Source organism: Ceratotherium simum, chromosome 5 (genome assembly GCF_057802395.1).
Source record: "Ceratotherium simum simum isolate JZ-2026a chromosome 5, ASM5780239v1, whole genome shotgun sequence".
NCBI classification, from domain to species: domain Eukaryota; kingdom Metazoa; phylum Chordata; class Mammalia; order Perissodactyla; family Rhinocerotidae; genus Ceratotherium; species Ceratotherium simum.
The window spans coordinates 15,257,650-15,264,290 of NC_141904.1; positions in this window are offsets into that span (position 1 = coordinate 15,257,650).

The following is a 6,641-nucleotide window of genomic DNA, read 5'->3' on the forward strand; positions in this document are numbered from 1 at the left end:
AGAAACACCTTTCTTTGTGATATTGTTGGGAAGATTAATATGTCATGTAGATAAAAGTATGTATGTGTGTGTTTGTGTGTGTGTGCTTGCATGTGTGTGCTTGTGCGGCAGTGTGAGGAGGGGAGAAGGGTGTGCTCCTCTGGTTTATAGGATGAAGGGAAGAGTTTGCACACTTGTCTCTTGCTCCCTGAAGTAGCCATTTGGATCATTTATTAGAATCCTACAGGGCTCCAGGGAATATAATTTGAAAACCCCTGGACAAGATTCATTCAATAATCTATTCAACAATTCATACAGTGAAGGGACGGACTAGAAAATTCAGCTCACTGGCCCTGGGAGAAAACAAGAAAGCTTGTTAGGTTTAGTCTGATCTGGTCCTTGTATGGGGAAAAAGAAAAAGTCTTCTGAGAATATATGACTATGAGCTTCTGTTTCACATGTGACTGGGGTTTACATTTGCACACCCCACGTCGTGGTCCCGGAACACCCACACTAAGAAAATAGCATTAAAAGGTGATTCCAGGCTGATAACATCTGGAATAACTTGCAGAAGCAGCTGCAGAAACTTCAATGCAGCTTGAATAGGATTTTTACATTTAAAGCCCTGTCCAACTTCAGCTCAAAACCTAAAATTTGAAGTCTATTGTAAACAGTGGTATACATACTGGTAAACCAACTCTCAAAAGAAAAAAAGTTGCTGACTTATAGCATTTGCCAATTTTCATGGCATAAATACTCTCACCATGACTGACTTCAAGCTATCAATGTGAGATCATTGAAGGCAAAGTTGGGAAGCTGACTCCAGCACACCACTTGATTGTGAATAAAATGGCAAGACTTAACAAACAGTTGCAATGGACCCCCAAGAAACTCAGATAATATTGCTTAAAGACATAAAATAAGGTACTAAAATCGTAAGTAAATAAAAGTCACCATGAAAAAAGAACAACAGGAACATTTTTGCAACAGGGCAAGCACTCTGCCCCAAGAATTTCTAGAAATTAAATATATAGGCAATGAAACAAAAAACTCAGTGGATAGTGTAGTAGGCGCAATTTTGGCTCCTATGATTTCTGCCTCCATGGTTATATTATGTGATATGGCAAAAGGAATTATATAGTTGTAATTAAAGTTACTAATCAGCTGACTTTAAAATAGAGGTTACCCTACATGGCCTCCAGGGAGGCCAATGTAATCCTATGAACCCTAAGAAGAAAAAGAGGAAGGCGGAACAGGGAATGAGAGAAATGCAGCAGAAAGGTGAGTCCGAGGTTAGAAGAATGAGAAGGAGTCTATGCACATTGTTGCCTTGAAGATGAAAGGAGTCACAAGTCAAGGAAACAGGGACCTCAACTCTACAACTGCAAAGAACTGAATTCTTCCAATTAATAGTGATCTTGGAAGAGGGCCTCAAGCCCCATATGAAAACCACAGTCATGGCTGATACATTGACTTAAGCCTGGTGAGACCCTAAGCAGAGTATCCAACCACATCATGGCAAACATCTGATCTACAGAAACTGTGAGATAATAAATGGGTGTTGTTTGAAGCTGCTAAGTTTCTGAAAATTTGTTGTGGCGGCAATAGAAAACTAACAACAGGTAATTAGCAGATTAAACACAGCTGAAGTTAGCATTCATAAACTGAGAGATAGACCTGAGAAAATTATGCAAATATAGACAGAAATAAAGAGACGGAAAGCATGAAACGGCAGTAAGAGGCATGGAGGATAGAATGAGAAGTTCCAACATACATCTAATAGGAGGACCGGAAGGAGAGAATAAATGAGAGAGAGACAACATTTGATAAGTTCTTGGCTAAGAATTTTCTAGAATTTATGAAAAGCATTAATCCCCTATTAAGGATGTAATTAAAAGCTTAAGGATGTACAATAGTTCCACAAAAGGTAAATAAAAATAAATCAACACCTGGATGTATTGTACTATTGCAAAATACCAAAGATAAAGAGAAAAACCTTTTAAAAACCTGAAAGAAAGGAATTACAGCCATTATGTCAATTGCAACAATAGAAACCAGAAGATGACAGAACTACATCTCTAAAAATTGAGAGTAAAAATAACTGTCAGCCTCAAGACAATGAGAAGACAAGCCATAGATAGAGAGAAAATATTTGCTAAAGTTGCAAAATAGTTGCAAAAAAATATTTGGATAAAGGACTCATCCAAAATATACAAAGAAGTCTTAATACTCAACAATAAGAAAATGAATAACTTGATTAAAAACGGGCAAAAGATCTGAACAGTATCTCATTAAAGAAAATTTACAGGTGGTAAATAAGCATCTGAAAAGATGCTCAACATTATATGTCATTAGAGAATTACAAATTTAAACAAAAATGAGATACTACTACATACCTATTAGAATGGCTAAAATCCAAAACACTAACACCAAATTCTGAAGAGGATGTGGAGCAACAGAAACTCTCATTCACTGCTGGTGGGAATGCAAAATCGTACAGCCACTCTGGAAGACAGTTTGGCAGTTTCTTATAAAACTAAACATACTCTTATTATATGTGATCCAGAAATCACACTCTTAGGTATTTACCCAAATGAACTGAAAACTTATATCCGCACAAAAACCTGCACACAGATGTTTATAAAAGCTTTATTCATAGTTGCCAAAATATGAAGTAACCAAGATGTCCTTCAGTAGGTGAATGGATAAATTGTGATATATCCAGACAATGGAATATTATCCAGTGCTAACAAGAAATGAGATATCAAGCCACGAAAAGACATGGGGGAAACTTAAATGTGTATTACTAAGTGAAAGAAGCCAATCTGAGAAGGCTACATACTGTATGATTCCAACTACATGACATTCTGGAAAAGGCAAAACTATGAACACAGTGAAACAGATCAGTGGTTGCCAGGGGCTCAGGGCTCTGGAGGGATGAATAGGGGGAGCACAGAAGATTTTAGGCGATGAAGCTATTATGTATGATACTATAATGGGTGGCTACATGTAATTATACATTTATCAAAACCCATAGAATGTACAGCTCCAAGAGTGTATCCTATTGTAAACTATGGACTTTGGGTGATAAGGATGTGTCAATGTGGGTTCATTGATTGTAACACATGTACCATTCTGGTGCCAGATGTTAATAGTCAGGGAGGCTGTGCATGTGTGGAGGCAGAGGATATATGGCAACTCCCTGTACTTTCCATTTACTATTGCTGTGAATCTAAAACTGCTCTAAAAAATCAAGTCTATTTAAAAAAGGGCTGAGTTCCATATTTGGGTTGATATCTGAATGGAGAGAGAAGAACAGCTCCAGAAGGGCAGAGCAGAGAACAAGACTTCAATGGGGGCAGGGAGTTGGAATTAGAGGTGGCCATGAAAATGTAAAATTCCTGAGAAGTCTGAGAAATCTTGGAGTGGACAGTAGACTTTCTCAAGGTGTGGAATGAGGGTTCAACACAATCTCCTTTAGATCTTTGGGGACAGGGAGACCCAGGGGAAATCTAGTTACATGACAAGCAGAACGAATAAGGGTCCTATCTTGGTGATGTGCTCAGTCCTGGGGAGGACTGAAGTCAGAACACACTTTCAACTCTCAGTAATGGGGAAACTGTGAGGCCTGAATTGGGAAGAGAGAATTCTGACTCAAATGGCTCTTCAGTGGCTGCGAGGCTGGTTCCTTGTAGCTCTGCCCCACTGACTGCCAGATGTACACATTAGCCCTGTGGCCAAGAAAGCACTCCTTATATCTGACCTTTTGTCCAGATGGTCAGTGGTCAAGAATGCTTTGAAAACTTGTAGGATTTTTTTTTTTTTAACCAAATCTGGGAATCAGGGGCAAAGCAATCTCAGTATGTACGACATGTGAGGAAGTTCATGTCCTAACTCTAACTTTTTTACTTATATCATTTCACCAAAACTGGGCCTCTGTTTCCCAGAGAAATAAGGGATATTTCCTATCCATAGTTTAAGAACATTTTGGAAAATAACAGTCCGAGCACCACTGTGTCCAGAGGTCTTCAGCACTGAGTCTGGTTCTGAAAAAACAAACTCAACTTTCCGGAAGTGAGAGAGCCCATCTGCTCTTTCCGGGTGAAATTGTCTGTCCCAGACTCTATAGGAGAAACTTGGCATGTTCTTGTCATGAGCTTGTGCTGCCGAGTCAGATATGATTCAGAAAAACGACCATTGAACCCTGAGTTTCAGCCTAACGTGGGTGTTCCAAGAACAGGATTGAGCCACACAGTGACTCATTTCCATTTGGTTTGGATTGTGGGAGTAACAAAATAATACTCCCTTGACTGTGGACAGGGGTATGAATGGTTCAAGTACCCCACCCCATTTGAGTTTCAAGATTCAGTTCTGAAGCCAGTAACCAAAATACTGCCCACTGTTCACTGACTTTCTAGACCTGACTATGTTTTTGAGTTTTGGTTGGAGTGACTAATAGCACATGGATTTTTAATAAGAAATACACCTAGCATATTTGGAAAAGAATTTAACGTTATGCATCCTCTCAGGCTAGACAAGAATTAGATCCTTATTTGTTTGCCAAGCAGGATTTCAGTTGGGAAACCCAAAACTTGCTCCCATTGGTGATAAAGCAAAATGCAGCAAGAATATGGACACTATCCACCATGTCCATGTTTTTCCTGTTGCCAGCACATGTTAATATCAAGGTGTACCCTGAAATAAAAGAGGCCCTTTTAGGGCGAAAGTTCTAAGACAGAATCAGCCCTTGGCGTGGGTGTGATGACATCACAGATGATCCTCAGATTCCCCTGCCCTCACCTAGCTGTCTTCCCCACTGATGCTCCATGCCCTAGGCTCCTCATGTTCCCTCCCAGCTCTAAAATCTGATATTAGGAAAGAGATGTTCTAGGGTGTGATGATTGAATGGCAAAGTTTAGTTTGTAATCTCTTCTGGACTATTTGTATTTTACCCCATGAATCAACTTCTCCTCTTTCCACCTTAAAAACAATCAAACAAAACATTTTCTGTTTGCTGATGGTTTGGTGAGCCCCATGTTTGGATTGTATGAATTGGTAAATTTTCACATAAAAAATTCCAGGACCCAAAGAGGACTGCCAAATTTTGACTTTGCCCAGTAAGGACAATAACTAATTATCATAATCACCATCATTTATAAAAGAAAAAATATTTTAATATAAAAAAGATGGAAAACCACTATCTCATCATAAAGGACAGTTATGGGCAGCTAGGACATATATATTTGTATTTATGTTCCACATTGTCTTCACGTTTTTCCTCATTTCTTTTCAGATGGGAAAGGCAACATCGTGGGCCATCATGGTCCATGGACCAGCATCGGTGCAGAAGCCTGGAGCTGGCCTATAGCCAGTGAGATGCTCACTGCTAAGATTTGTTGAGAGAGAGTAATGCAAGATATAAGGGCTAGAAATATGCCTCTTGAGCTGAAGGTGAGGGTGGGAGTTTTGGTGGTCCTGAGGAGAGGTGCAAACTTTGGGAGGAGATGTAGATGGACAAAGATAGCAGATTGTGAGGACTCAGTATAATCTGGTTGAGGGGGCAGAGATTAAGGTGGGTAGAAGTGAAGTGTGTCTGGAAAAATAGTTCACATCAGGCACAGAAGAGAAGGGAAGCAATGAAATGTCCCTAAGGGCAGTGACTATGACCTTATAAGGTTCTGTGGGCAGGGACTAAGGAACATCATTGATTGAGTGATTGATTTCATGTGATTAATTTGATACACTCATGGACGTTCTTGTCTAAAAAGCAGTTGTCAAGTCTGGCAGTACACTAAGCTCTGGGAATATGCAAATGAATAACATACAGTCCTTGCCCCTAGATACGCATAACTGTTTATAAATGATATATATGTGCTACTATAGTTATGTATTACATACACTAAAAAACATAGCCTAACATGGAAATTAAAGAAAGATAATACAAAAATGATTATAAATAGAAGTTCTGAAGTTATCTTCCTGTAGCCCAGTGAATTGTTTTGTCTGTCTCTGGGCTGTGTGCACTCCCTATGTGGAAATTATTGGCCAAATCAGTTGTGAGCAAGTTGAGAGAGAGACTGGCAAATAGTGATAACGGCTGGCTTTGGAGAGAGGAGTATTAGCATGAGGCTGTGGAACAGACATGGGGCTCAAAGAGAGAGTGGCCCAAGTTCTTTGGGATCAAAGAGAAAAGAGGAAAAAAGAGTGAACAGTAGTAAGACAAAGCAAAAGAAGAGAAGAGAGAAAAATGTGTAGCTTGGGCCTGGGGGAAGAAGTAGACTGATCAAGAAACCTGGTGAGTGACCCTTGGGCAGAGCCTATCAACAGAAAGGGAGATTGAAACTGGTTGGAGTGGATTGGGCTCATTTGGACCCAGCTAAGTGAGCAGCCTGAGGCTGGGTCTGCGATTTACCTCCTCTGCCCCACACAGTAATACAGTGGTAACTGACAACTTGTGCTCAACCATACAGGACAGGGTGGGAAGGGCGTACGTGAGGCCTGAAAGAGGGAGAAGCCGTAAATCTGGAGGGAGAAACTTGTGCTGATTCTGACATATAGGTCACAGGGCACTGTGGCTCAGTGTTAGCTTTTTGAATCATTTGATAACAGCGCTAGGGTGACCAGCCATCCTGGTTTAATTGAGATTGTCTTAGTTATATCTT